The sequence below is a fragment of the Cebus imitator genome, unplaced genomic scaffold (genome assembly GCF_001604975.1).
Source record: "Cebus imitator isolate Cc_AM_T3 unplaced genomic scaffold, Cebus_imitator-1.0 Scaffold33, whole genome shotgun sequence".
NCBI classification, from domain to species: Eukaryota; Metazoa; Chordata; class Mammalia; order Primates; family Cebidae; genus Cebus; species Cebus imitator.
In genome coordinates, this window is record NW_016107348.1 from 3,315,472 (window position 1) to 3,329,829 (window position 14,358).

Consider the following 14,358-nt stretch of genomic DNA (forward strand, 5'->3'; position numbering starts at 1 on the left):
ACATTTTTAGTAAAGATGGGGTTTTACCATGTTGGTCAGGCTGGTCTCAAATTCCTGGCCTCAAGTGATCTGCCTGCCTCAGCCTCCCAAGATGCTAGGATTACAGATGTGAGCCACTGAGCCCAGCCAATTGTAGCTATTATGGCTCTTATTATTTTACAGACCCCTTATGATTCGGCCCCTACCTATTACTTTGGACTCATCTCCTGTGAAATCTCCCCTTGCCTTAAACTTTATACTCCATCAATATCAAACTGCTAATATTTTTTAGTTAAACGTTATTTGGTTACATGCACTCATACTTTTTACATGAAGCCTGAAATGCCTAAAATACCACACCTCCCCTGCTTGTCATGGGAATTCCATTGCCTTTTTATTTTATTTATTTATTTATTTATGAGATGGTGTAACGGTGTCTTGCTATGTTTCCCACACTGGAGTGCAATGGCCATTCACAGGCACCATCATTGCCCATTACATCCTCTAACTCTTGGGCTCAAGCAATCCTCCTACCTCAACCTCCCAAAGAGCTGGGACTCTAGGCATGCGCCACTGCGCCTGGTCCCATCTGGGTTTCACAGCCCATCCTAGGGTTCAGCTCCTCAAGGAAGCCTTTCTTCCTATTCCATCTCCTAGTCGGTCCTTCTGCTGTGCTTTCTCTATGTCTTGCATCTAGTACATGCTTCTATTCATGTATTTACCCCTTTGACTACATCATACGTTGTGTTTCTCTGACTGTTTACCTGTCTGATGGATTATGAGTCTCTTTGGGATAGAGGCTGTACCTGCAGTACATGGCTCAGTGCCTAGAATATAGTAAAAGATCATCACCACATTTCCATTGAATAAATGATACGACAGAGAGCAGAAGTCTAAGTAGCCCCTAGGTTTTTGGTAGTACCAGGTTCCAAGACTGGAGCAACAGGAGAAGTGGTTTAGGAATTAAATTCACCCGGTGAAAGTCTAGCAGGCAGTTTAAGACGGGCATCTGAAAATCAGATGAGAGATAGAGACCTGATACACACTTCGGAGATCTGATCCCACTGTTCTGAAATCCGTGTCTACATGGAAACTGAAGTCATGATTTTGGTTATCAATGCCCCCAAATTGTAAACAGAGTGAGTAAAGGAGAAAACCAAGGCCTTCTAGGAACACCCTTTTTTTTTTTTTTGAGACGGTGTTTCACTCTGTCGCCCAGGCTGGAGTGCAGTGGCACGATCTCAGCTCACTGCAACCTCCGCCTCCTGGGTTCAAATGATTCTCCTGCCTCAGCCTCCTGAGTAGCTGGGACTATAAGCATGTGCCACCACGCCCCACTAATTTTTTGTGTTTTTAGTAGAGATGGGGTTTCACTCTGTTAGCCAGGATGGTCTCCATTTCCTGACCTCGTGATCTGCCTGCCTCAGCCTCCCAAAGTGCTAGGATTACAAGCCTGAGCTACTTCACCTGGCCAGGAACACCCATTTTAAAGGGCAGCCAAAGGAAGTGAACATTAAAAGATAATCAGCCAGAAATACAGGACAAGAATCAAGGAAGAGAGGTGTCCCCAAAAGGGAAAGGAAAACAGAATTTCAAGAGATGCGGATGTTTCATAGTTACAAGTGGATTTGGAGGCCATTGGGAATCTAGTGGAAGTGATTTCAGCAAAATGTCAGGGGATTGGGGTGGTCGGGATTGCACATTGCTACGGAAAAGAGAAAAAAAGAGCAAGAGGAAGATTCACGTACCTGATCACTCTGAAAAAGCCTCTCTTCCCTGCTTACAGATTTTCATGCTTATTTGTAGCTTCCCAAAGGGCAGTCAGCTCCTCTAGAAGTCCATGGCAAGAACAACCTCATGGTGGGCGTTTTGCTTCCAGGAGATCAAATAATTTTCTAGTGATTGATGCCTCTCCTCACTTCAACTCAAAAGAATAGTCTTCAGTTTACGTAAATTGAATCCCACAGATGGAGTGGCACCTTCAAAGCACGTAACAGATGGTATCTGAACCTTAAATCCAGACCTTCTCAGAGGTTCCTGAGAAAAAAAAAAGGCAATATACATATATTTTGCCATAAACTAGAAGAAATCCAAAAAAATGTCTAAGGGAGAAGAGCTACGCCTCATCGATCTTAAAAGCCTCAGTGGTCTCTGGGGTAGATATGTGCCAAATTGAGAACACAGGGATCATTTACCGCACGTGCTGGTTTCCACAGTCTTAATATGCCATATATGCAAGCCTTTTATCTACAGTTAGGCTAAGAGAGCCTTGGAGAGGTTAGGCATCCCTAAGTACTAGACATGCAGTAGGAAGGACTAGCTAACACGTATTCGGCAATAGACCCTTTAGACAAAGGAATGACCTTAGAGCCCATCTGGCTCAGCTGCACCTCATTATTCTCCATAAGTGTTTTCTTCACTGGTCAGGCTCAGTTATAACTTTTTCTAGAGCAGGGTCCCTGACTTATTTATCTTTTTTTGGCAGTGCCCAGCAAGCAGAGGGTTTGGCCGTAAAAGGTGCTCACTAAATTTTTTTTAAATTATTTCATCTTTATTCAACCACTAGATGTGTGAATGGAGAAATGTACTCATAAAATCCCCAAAGCATGAAAGAAGCAATGACTTCCTTCCAGATACTGGATTCATGTCGCTTCCTGAAAGAGATCTTTACTCAGTGGGTACCCATTTTCATTGTTCCACAGGACTTCTCAGTTTATATGTGCTTCGTTTATTTTGTATTTTGTATTTATTTTTTGTAGAGACTTGGTCTCCCTGTGTTGCCTAGGCTGGTCTTGAACTCCTGGGCTCAAGTGATCCTCCCACCTCAGTATCCCAAGAAGCTGTGACTACAGACACCCACTACCATGCTGGGCTCTTGTTTATCTTTTAATTGCTAGAATGTAAATTTCAAGAAGTTGGGGATCTTACATGTCTTGCTTAACACTGTAGTCCATTTACACCCCTAGCAAAGGCCGAGGGCATAGCAGGAGCTTAATATTTGTGGAATAAATGAATGGCTGAATGAATGAATGAGTGGTGCTGAAAGTAGGTTAGAATGGAAGACTCCTATCAGCGAAGGGAGCAAAGTCACGACCAGCTCCTCCTGCCTAGGGCTCTTTTGTCCCCAGAACTAGTCAGCCCCAAGCCTTGCTCCTTCTCCCCCCACCCACTGTCCCATCCCACAGCAATGGGGGCAGGGCCTCTGGCTTCAGAGCTTATTAAAGGCTTTGCAGATCAGTAAATTTTGTTGGGTTGAATTATGCCCCAGGCTACCAAGATTAATTAGGTGAGCCCAGCTAATAAATTAACTGAGTTTTTACTTTTCCTTAATCTGAAGTTTTAATCCCCTTCTGTCTCCAGAAGCCCTTAAAAGAAGAGCTAGAAAAAAAAAAAAAATTGAGATGTTTCATGTCCCCACAGTGATTTCCCTTCTACCACCACGCTTTGAGTACAAGTTCTGCAATATCGCCCCACCACACAAGCAGAAAGGTATGTTTTTAGGTGGACTGGCGGATGAGAAGACTGCCCCTCCAGCTTCTTGGCCCACATGATGCCAGAGTTCCAGCAGGACTGGGCGAGACCAGGCTCTGGTGACCTTCTGCCTTGTTTCCTTAATTTACAGCTTGTGTCAACACAGTTCTGGGACAGTTGCTTATGTCACCTCCTAAGACTAAGGGAAAACCTTTGGCTACTGAAGCTGTTTATCGCTCCTGCGGCCGCCAAGGAAGGTAAACTGGGACTGGGAACAACACCCACTTGTTCCCAATCCCAGCTTACCTTCCTTGGCTTGCTGCTAAGGGCTGGATGGCTCAGGGACTTCTTTTCTTGATATTGCTGTTAGTGAGATTGCATTTTGCTTTGTCTTTCTTCTGATTCAAAACAGATGGAACAAGGAAATAAAGAATGATTGATCATCCTAGAGTCACTAATCTTTGGTAAATTTCAAAGGGTAAGTGGAGGCAAATAAACATTCAGTAAACAAGTACAGCATTTTTTTCTTTTTTTTTTTAGACCAGGTTTGACTCTGTCACCCAGGCTGGAGTGCAGTGGTGCCATCTCGATTCACTCCACCTCCCAGTCCCAAACCATCCTCCCACCTCAGCCTCCCAAGTAGGTGAGACTACAGGCACATGCCACCATGCCCAGGTAATTTTTTTTTTTTTTTTTTTTTTTTTCGGCAGAGACAGGGTTTCGCCATGTTGCCTAGGCTGGTCTTGAACTCCTGGGCTCAAGCAATCCTCCTGCCTTGGCTTCCCAAAGTGCTGGGATTACAGGTATGAGCCACCATGCCCAAACACAAGTACAGTATTTAATGCATATTGAGGAGAGTTTAAAATGATCCATATTAGGCTGGGTGTAGTAGCTCACACCTGTAATCCCAGAACTTTGGGAGGCCTAGGCAGGTGGAGTGCTTGAGCTAAGGGGTTCAAGACCAGCCTGGGTAATATGGTGAAACCCTGTCTCTAGAAAGAATTTAAGAATTAGCTAGGTGTGGTGGTACACACCTGTGGTCCCAGCTACTCAGGGGGCTGAGGTGGCAGGATCCGTTGAGCCTGGGAGATTGAGGCTGCAGTGAGCTGTGATCAGGACACCGCACCACACTCAGTCCTAGGCAACACAGTGAGTCCCTGTTTCAAAAAAAGAGGAGGAGAAGGGAGAGGGGGAGGGGGGGAGGGGGGAGCGGGGGAGGGGGAAGGAAGAGAAACAAAAAACCAAAATGCTTGGCCAGGAATAGAGCGGAGGCCATGTGACTGGAGCACCGAGGCTGTGGGAGAGAGGAATGAGAGGACTTAGAAGAGGCGAGCGGAAACCAAAACACTGGGGGCTGTAGGCCATGGTAGGTGGCTTGATGGAATTCCAGGAACAAAGGAGAGTGGCCCAGGAGATGCCAGCAGGAAAGCCTTGTGATCTAATTTGCAATTGCAAAAGATTTCCCTGTCTTCTGCATGGAGAATGAATTAGAATACAGCAAGAGAAGACACACAGAAACTAGTCAGAGGCAGTACTGGGGTTGACCAGGTGAGAGACGGCAGAGGCTGGCTAGGTGATGACAGTGAAGGAGGGAGCTGTGAATGAATGACATCAAGGACATGATTTGAAGGTGGGACTGACAGAACCTGCTAATAGGCTGATTATGAGGGGTAAGAAGGAGGGAGAAATCAAGGATGCCATCTCCAATTCTGTCCTGAGCACACGGATTTCTACTCCCTTCTCTATCCCCAACCTCCTCCTCTGTCATCCACATACCAAGAGTTTCCAGCCTCCCCAAGTCTTTGGTCAGAAAACCAGTTTTCCTGGGCATTAGACAAGAATTTGTCTCCAGAGTTTCCAACCAGCAGATGTATCTCTTCTCTTTCTGCCCCAGACTGTGGACTCCTGAAATCTGTGAGTATTTTGCAAGTTCCCTTGCCCAGACCACATTCTTGAGAAGAGTGTTCCTGTGACTCTGGGCCAAAGAAATGCTGAGAAGGTAGTCCCCTTTAAATCAGTGCCGGCACTCAATGGGTGAATCAGCCTCCGTTGGCATGTGAATTTGTCCTACTGATTGAAAGAGTAGAAAGTTATTCTAGAGGTGGGTGCCAACCAACAGTAATTCACCCTAAGAGTTCAGAAAGGCAAGCCTATGTGCATATCATTATAAAAATAACTGTGACAACCAAAGGCACCCGTCCGATTTAAGACATAAAATCCTAGCAAATGAATTTCCCAACAGGACTTCCTTGTTTGCTCTAGACAAATGCTGAGCCTTAATTGCACACTTGACACAAAGATTAGACTATATGTGAAAATTCACACAAACATTTCAATTGTGTAGTGACTTGAAAACTAAAGGAGAGGTCTGGTGTGTGTCGGCGGGGGCGAGAGTGTGGCAGAGAGCTGGGGCAACAGGCAGAACGTACAGAAAAGAGGGTGAATCTAAAGGCAGCAAATGCCTGATCCTAACCCTCTTTCCCTGCCCCAGGGTGAAGGGTAATATGAGCCCTGCCATTCAGCAACTACACAAGAATAGAATTAACAGCACTTTTGCTGCCCAGAAATCTGTTCTCCGAACAGATGGCATTTCCCAGAAGAACTAAAGCCTAACAAGCCTAAGCTTAAATCCTGGAATTGGCTGGCTCACAATAACTCCGAAGGAAGAAAAGTCCCCTGTTTGGTTTGGCTTTCAGTCTCTCCTAGGCCAGGAACCAATGCCGCACGGACTCAGGAGATGGAAAGATAAAGCCTCTAATGTGTACCAGATTGGGCCACAAAACCTCGGCAATGGGCATGTACCCTGGGCCTGGCTCTATAAATATCTGATGGCTCCCTGGGAAGGAAGTTGGACTGTCTCTCCAGTTCAGACCCATTTTCTTTACTGACACTTTCCCATGCCTTCACTGGGGGGCTGCCATGCAGCCTAAATGCTAGAGTGCCATGACCTGAAGAATATCTCCAAAGAGCCTCTCCGAGGAAGGGAATGTCCTCTCCTCATCGAATCCAGTATATTAAGGAATGGGAGGGAGAAACTAAGTGAAGATGGATATAGGCAGAAAGGTTATGAAAGAGAGAAGTCAACAGCTGAGTTCAAACCAATTCAGACCCCCTTCGGACAACCACTGGGAACCTGATGCTATCTCACTGTGAGTCATGTAAGTCGTCACCTTACATGACTCACCTTCTAAGTGATGTCCATGGCCTTCACCATCGTCTTTTTTTTTAAGTGTCACTTATTTGTGTTTGTGGTCCAAAGTGTTAGAACTACATTTTCATATTTTTTAAATCATATTTGATAGCAGCTTTTTTTATTGGTTGCAAAACCTAAGCCCCTCTACAAAATTAACAACACATTTAGAGGCCTCTTTAAAAAGAACATTTTAGTCATTTTAAACTGAGTTTAAAATAATAAAAACAACACAATTTTTAAACACTGTTTTGAAAACTTAAAAGTGCAGCAATGTACTTAGTTTCCTTTATCTAGGAAGTGGCACAATTCCAGTTCAAAACTGGTAAGGTCACAGCAAACGGAATCAAGGAAATGCATACAAATGCCTGCACTCTACATCATATTTAACTGAAAAGATCTATTTTTTCTAAATCAAAACTGGCCTTTCTGTCGATGCTGTGACACTTTCCCTAAAATTAGTAAGGATGGGGGAAAACAGGTTTTTAAGAGACAGGGTTGTCAGAGAGACTCTGTCTCCAAAGGAAACAACAATAGCAACAAACCAAAGAGACAGGATCTCAGTGTGTGGCCCCAGCTAGAGTGCAGAGGTACGATCACAGCTCACTGTAGCCTCAAACTCCCAGACTTGAGCGATCCTCCTTCCTCAGCCTCTTGAGTAGCTGAGACTGCAGGGACATATTCCCATGCACAGCTATTTTTTTTTTTTTTTTTCAGGGAGAGATAGGGTCTTACTATGCTGTCCAGGCTGGTCCTGGACTCCTGGGCTCAAGCGATCCTCCCACTGTGGCCTCCCAAAATGTTGGGATTACAGGCATTGAGTAGCCACAATACCTGGCAGAAAATCCATGTTTTTAACTTAATTTTTTATTTTTTAGAGACTGGGTCTCATTCTACACCCTAGCTGGAGTACAGTGGCACTGTCATGTAGTTCACTGTAGCCTGGAACGCCTAGGCTCAAGAGATCCTCTCACCTCAGCCTGGAAAATACTGAGAGGCACGAGTCTCCACCCCCAGCCAAAACAGAAAATTCTAATAGGCTGGAGCCCCACAGCATTCTGGTAATATTGTATGCACATAACAGGTATGATCTGAGTCAGGCTATTGGATTTAATCTCGTGCCTGGAGAGCAGAGATCTAGAGATCAGGTGTCTTAGATTTGAATGTCAGCTCTGCCATTGAGTTGTAGGACTTTCTTTTCTTTATCTTTTTGTTTTCTTTGAGTTGTAAGACTTTTGACAGGTCACCCCTTCTTTTTACTGCCCAGTCTCATAGATGAACTTAGAACAACCAATTCAAAACCAAGTACAGTGGCCAGGCGCAGTGGCTCACGCCTATAATCTCAGCACTTTGGGTGGCTGAGGCAAGCGGACTACTTAAGGTCACTAGTTCAAGACCAGCCTGCCAACATGGTTAAACACTAGCTCTACTAAAAATACAAAAATTAGCCGGGCGTGGTGATGTGTGCCTGTATTCCCAGCTACTTAGGAGGCTGAGGCATGAGAATCGCTAGAACCCGGGAGGTAGAGGCTGCAGTGAGCCGAGATTGCACCACTGCATTCCAACCTGGAGACAGAGTGAGATCTCCAAACACAAACAAAAAACAAAAATAGGTGTGGGGGGGGCGGTGGGCAACAAAAAAACAGAATTCTTGTTGCCTAACCTGCATCATTCTGTGAGGGTGTTAAGCATTGCAGATGGGGCGGGGGGGTTGTGTAAATCATTTGCATTTGAATAAAACATATGCACATATGAAAAATTCACTTAGCAATAAGCAAAGATTTCATCTCTGGTACAATTCTGAACAATATCGTGACAGTTCACAAATCTTAAAAATTCGCTGGTACATCTTGGTAGTCTTTTTTTCTGAGCCTTTCAGATCATTCAGTCTTGCACAGCAGCAGCTGCAATCTACAGGGAGGGAGATTCTGCAACAGGAAACCACATTGCTCATGCTGGGCAGACAGACCTGTCATTCCTAGAGACCTGGAATTATGCTGTCTGCCTGCCTAGGAGGCAGGGAGAAAGCAGCGTTCAGCTATTCAATAGCCTGGTGGATAAAACAACTCCATTGCCAGATGTGGTGGCTCACACCTGTAATCCCAGCACTTTGGGAGGCCAAGGCGGGCGGATCACCTAAGGTCAGGAGTTTGAGACCAGTCTGGCCAATATGGTGAAACCTTGTCTCTACTACAAATATAAAAATTAGCTGGGTGTGGTTGTTGGCGCCTGTAATCCCAGCTACTCCGGAGGCTGGTGGCAGGAGAATTGCTTGAACCCGAGAGATGGAGGTTGCAGTGAGCCAACACAGTGCTACTGCACTCCAGCCTGGGCAACAAAGTGAGACTCCATCTCGAAAAAGAAAAGAAAAGAAAAGAAAAAAAAAATTGAAGTGAAGGAGGTTTGGAGGATTTAAGAGACTTAATTATCCTTTAAATTACAACTGAGAAGTTAAATTGGGTGTTTTTAGAGGAATTTGACTTTCTCAGAAGGAAAGTACAGAGAGAAATACAAAGTCTAGTCAGATCAGTAGTTCTTAGCTTGTTCTTTTTTTTTTGCAGTCTGTCCTAAGGTGACGTTTTCTGTGTTATTTTGTTATTTGTTTATTATCATTTAATTATCTCACTAGAATGTCAGTGCTATGAGGGTAAGAACATGTGTATTTTATTTCTGTATTTCCATTACATTCTTTGGCCTTAGTAGAGTGCCTTATATGTGATAAACATTAAAAAAAATTGCTGGATGAATGAATGACTCAGACTTTTTCAAGTCCTAGACCCTTTTTAATAAATCAGTGGAATTGGCTGGGCGCGGTGGCTCACACCTGTAATCCCAGCACTTTGGGAAGCCAAGGCAGGTGGATCACCTGAGGTCAGGAGTTCAAGGCCAGTGTGACCAACATGGTGAAATCCCATCTCTACTAAAAATACAAAAATTAGCTGGGCATGGTGGCAAGCACCTGTAGTCCCAGCTACTCAGGAGGCTGAGGCAGGAGAATCGCTTGAACCCGGGAGGCAGAGGTTGCAGTGAGCTGAGATGGCACCACTGCACTCCAACCTGGGCAACAGACTAAGACTTGAACTCAAAACAAAACAAAACAAAAAATTGGTAGAAGTTATGATTCTTACCCCCAAAATAACATATATTCAAACATATACTATTATACAAAATTTATGTAATCATTTATACATATATATTACATTTTTATATCTATCTGTAACTGAATCTTCTCATGCAAAGGCCCCAGTTTGCAAAAGACATTCCTGCTTCACCAGTGGTATCTACGGTCCCTAAAAAGCACATAAACAAAAGCTGTGCTGTCATTTTCCATGGGAGAAATCTTTATTTATTTATTTTTATTTTTTGGAAGAGACTGGGTTTCCCTCTGCTGCCCAGGCTTGTCTTAAACTCCTGACCTCAAGCAATCCTCCGGCCTTGACTTTTCTAAATAGGATTATAGGCATGAGCCACCGCGCCCAGCCCAAAGGAGCAATTCTGAAGAGGCTGAAGGCTGGGATTCTTGGGTCTTCTAACTCACGGATAAAACAACTAACATTGGTTCTTAGAGACATATGAAAGGGTCTGGGTGACTTCCAGACATGTGACCAGTGAAAGGACCCCTTCAGTGAAAGGGAAGGGAAAAAAACTCTAGATTTAGGACTCAAAAAACTTGAGTTCGAACTCAACTCTCATGCCTTACTGGCTGTAGAATCATAGCTAGGTAATGGACTTCTCTGAGCCTGCTTCTTCATGTGATTGAAGAGGTCTGGCCTAGGCCCAGCATTCCATACGTAATACAGCACCCTAATTTGTACACTGGGCAAATGAAGCAGCGACAGGGCCTCAGATGAAACAGGATGTTGCTATGTAGTTAAAATGTCTATTTTAGGCCGGGCGCAGTGGCTCACGCCTGTAATCCCAGCACTTTGGGAGGCCGAGGTGGGTGGATCACGAGGTCAAGAGATTGAGACCATCCTCGTCAACATGGTAAAACCCCGTCTCTACTAAAAAAAATACAAAAATTCAGCTGGGCATTGTGGTGTGTGCCTGTAATCCCAGCTACTGAGGAGGTTGAGGCAGGAGAATTGCCTGAACCCAGGAGGCGGAGGTTGCGGTGAGCAGAGATCGCGCCGTTGCACTCCAGCCTGGGTAACAAGAGCGAAACTCCGTCTCAAAAAANAAAAAAAAAAAAAAAAATGTCTATTTTATAGCAATGCTCCCTTGCAATGAAAAGAGAGCATGACTTATGCCGAAACACAAGAAACTTTAAGTAAGATAACAGAAAGGACTCTCAATAATATAAGGATCGTAAGACAGAGTCAGATACATGGTGCTTAGAATATCCCTCAGAAGGTGTATTGGGATGATGGCCAATATTCGTCTCTCAGATGATCTTTCCCAGTATTTGTTGGGAAAAAAATCCTCCAGTCCAGTTGCCTCCAAAATCCACCTACTCTTTGGATCAGGGATGGTGTCTCTCACCTGCAATCCCATCACTTTGGGAGGCTAAAGTGGAAGGATCACCAGAGGCCAGGAGTTTGAGACCAGCCTGGGCAACATAGCGAGACTTCATCTCTATAAAATATTAAAATTAAAAAAAAATTTTAAATCCTCCCACTCCCTGATCCTAGAAATATCTCTAGGCTTACGTTTTCTACAGATAATTCCACAAATAATTATTTTTTGAGATGAAGTCTCACTCTCCCCCAGGCAGGAGTGCAGTGGGGCAATTTTGGCTCACTGCAACCTCTGCCTCTCAGATTCAAGTGATTCTCCTGCCTCATTGTCCTCAGTAGCTGGGATTACAGGCATGCATCACCACACCTGGCTAATTTTTGTATTTTCAGTAGAGACAGAGTTTCACCATGTTGGCCAGGCTGGTCTTGAACTCCTAACCTCAAATGATTTCCTTGCATTGGCCTCCCAAAGTGCTGGATTATAGGTGTGAGCCATTGTGCCTAGCCACCACAAGTAAGATTTTAAGTGCAAATTTTCTAAATATATTCTAATGCTTTGGGAGAAAGTATTGATTGCCTTCGAGTGTTTTTTTCTAGTCAGTTCTTTTACAGAAAGAAAGCCTAGACAAGAGACATTGATTGATCACCTCCCTGGCAGGCCTTTCCATGGGCTGTCTTGTTTAATCCTAGAGCAAGCCTGAAGGGCACTAATTTCCTACCAGTTTTACAGATAAGAAAGCTGAGACTCAGACGAGGAAAGTAACTTTCTGTGGAGAAGTTAGGAACTAGGGCCAGAATTTAACTCCAGGTCTTTCTAGCATGGAAGTTCTTTCCACATACCTGGTTGCCACCGGGGAGAAGCTAAGTGGTGTTTAGGCAGCCCAGGGGTTTCTGGGCCTCAAGTCCTGCTGTGCACATGCACGCCTCACTCACTCTGCTCCGCACAGGCCAGTGTGCCCTGCAGATGCTGGGTCTGCAGCCTTCTCCACCGCCACTTTTCCTGAGTTACTATCTTTGAGAGTTTGCCTTACAATGGACTTTTAGACCCCAGCACATAATTAGAATGAAACAGGTCAAAGCAGAGCTCAGTGGCTCATGCCTCTAATCCCAGCCCTTTAGGAGACTGAGGCGAATGTATCACCTGAGGTCAGGAGTTCGAGATCAACATAGTAGAACCCAGTCTCTACTAAAAATACAAAAATTGGCCAGGTGTGGTGGCACACGCCTGTAGTCCCAGCTACTCAGGAGACTGAGGGAGGAGAATCGCTTGAACCCAGGAAGCAGAGCTTGCAGTGAGCCAAGATCACGACACTGTACTCCAGCCTGGGTGACAGAGCGAGACTCAGTCTTAAAAGGGGGCCAAGAGATAAATGACTTTCTGGAGACAGGTAAGAATTACAGATAATGGGAGAACGCCAAGGCTTCCTATACCCAGGGAAAAGATTGGGAAAAGCACCGGGGAGAAGGGAAAGGGAAAATCTGAGGAATAGGGAAGCAGTCTATGCTGGGATTCAAGAATACTCATGGGTTCTTTTTTCTTTTTCTTTTTTTTGAGACTGAGTCTCACTCTTGTTGCCCAGGCTAGAGTGTAGTGGCACAATCTTGGCTCACTACAACCTCTGCTTTTCAGGTTCAAGTGATTCTCCTGCCTCAGCCTCCCTGGTAGCTGGGATTACAGGCGCACACCACCATGCCCGGATAATTTTTTGTGTTTTTAGTAGAGACAGGGTTTCACCATGTTGACCAGGCTGGTCTCGAATTCCTGACCTCAGGTGGTCTGCCTACCTCGGCCTCCCAAAGTGCTGGGATCACAGGCTTGAGCCACTGCATCTGGCCACTACTCTTTGGTTCTTAGAGTGACAAGGGGTCTCCACCACCCCCAGGCCTATCACCATGGCCTTTCTTTGCCTGACTTAACATCTCCTCATCCTTCAAAAGACATTCATCTCAAAAGGCATCTTTTCCAGACATCCTCCTGTTAGGCCCAGGGCCCTTCTCTGGGCTTCTATAGGAGCCAGTGCACATTTTAAGATTTACCAGACTATAATAAAATCATGTTAATGAATCTCTCTGCCTCAGTAGACCATCCTGAGGATAACTCTCTTTTATCCACATCTGCAGGTCGGAACCTGGTACAGTACCTGACAAGTAAGAGGGGTTCAAGCAATGTTTATGGAATACTCAGGCCCCAAGATACAGAGGCTCTGAGACAACTGGGGACCTCAGGACAATGGGAGAATGGAGACCTGGAAGTGAGATCTGTGGAGAGCGGGTCCAGCTGGAGGAAGACAGGTGTAAAGCTTCTATCACTGCTGGGAGTGATTCCACTTCAAACAATTCTAGTTTAGAAAGTTTCTTCTGGAGATGAGCCAAAATGTAAGCCCCACTAACCTTTACATGTAGACTGTCACCTGGGGTCCCTTTGGGTTACAGAGACTACAGGTCCTGTATAGAAATGTCCTAGCTGGAGAGCTGTGCCCTATTTCTGCACATCTGGTTTAGCATCTTATGATGCTATAGAGGCAGAATGAGGTCAAATTTGTGTTAGAGGCTGTCTGAGCTGTCATCACAGAGCTACTCATCGGCCCAGCCCGCATCCTGCTCTGTGTGACCTGCAGCACACCAGGTCACCATGAGCCATCGCTTCTTCCTCTGCAAATAGTGATGCTGACATTTTCTTCCCAACTGTGAGGTTGGAAAGGGAGAATATAAGTAAAGCCTGGCCTAGCCTTGGCCTAATTTCAGTGAAAGGTATCTATCAAATTATTATTGAAATATTATTATTAATATGGTTTGGATCTGTGTCCCTGCCCGAATCTCATGTTCAATTGTAATCCCCAGTGTTGGAGATGGGGCCTGGTGGGAGGTGATTGGGACACGGGGGCAGTTTCTCATGAATGGTTTAGCACCATCCCCTTGGAGCTGTTCTTAGGATAGTGAGTGAGTGAGTTATCCAACAATCTGGTGGTTTAAAGATGACTGGCATCCCTGACCCACCCTCTCTCCTCCTGCTCTGGCCATGTAAGACATGCTGCTTTCCCTTTGCCTTCCACCATGATTGTAAGTTTCCTGAGGCCTCCACAGATGCAGAAACCTCTACACTTCCTGTACAGCTGGAAGAACCGTGAGCCAACTAAATTTCTTTTCTTTATAAATTACCCAGTCTCAGGTATTTCTTTCTTTTTTCTTTTTTTTTCTTTTTTTTTTTTTGAGACAGATTTTTGCTCTGTCACCCAGGCTGGAGTGCAATGGCACCATCTC

The 14,358-nt window shown here is 44.9% G+C and overlaps 1 long non-coding RNA gene across 1 annotated transcript in view; it reads right to left on the reverse strand.

Moving 5' to 3' along the window:
* LOC119470532 overlaps positions 1-2,290 on the reverse strand; it is a 3,067-nt gene extending 777 nt beyond the window's left edge. The window contains exons 1-2 of the long non-coding RNA XR_005199438.1: positions 2,175-2,290; positions 1,728-2,016 (exon numbers count right to left, since the gene is read on the reverse strand). This is a non-coding gene — a long non-coding RNA (uncharacterized LOC119470532). The remainder of the gene's footprint in view (positions 1-1,727; positions 2,017-2,174) is intronic.
* Positions 2,291-14,358: the final 12,068 nt, after the last annotated feature.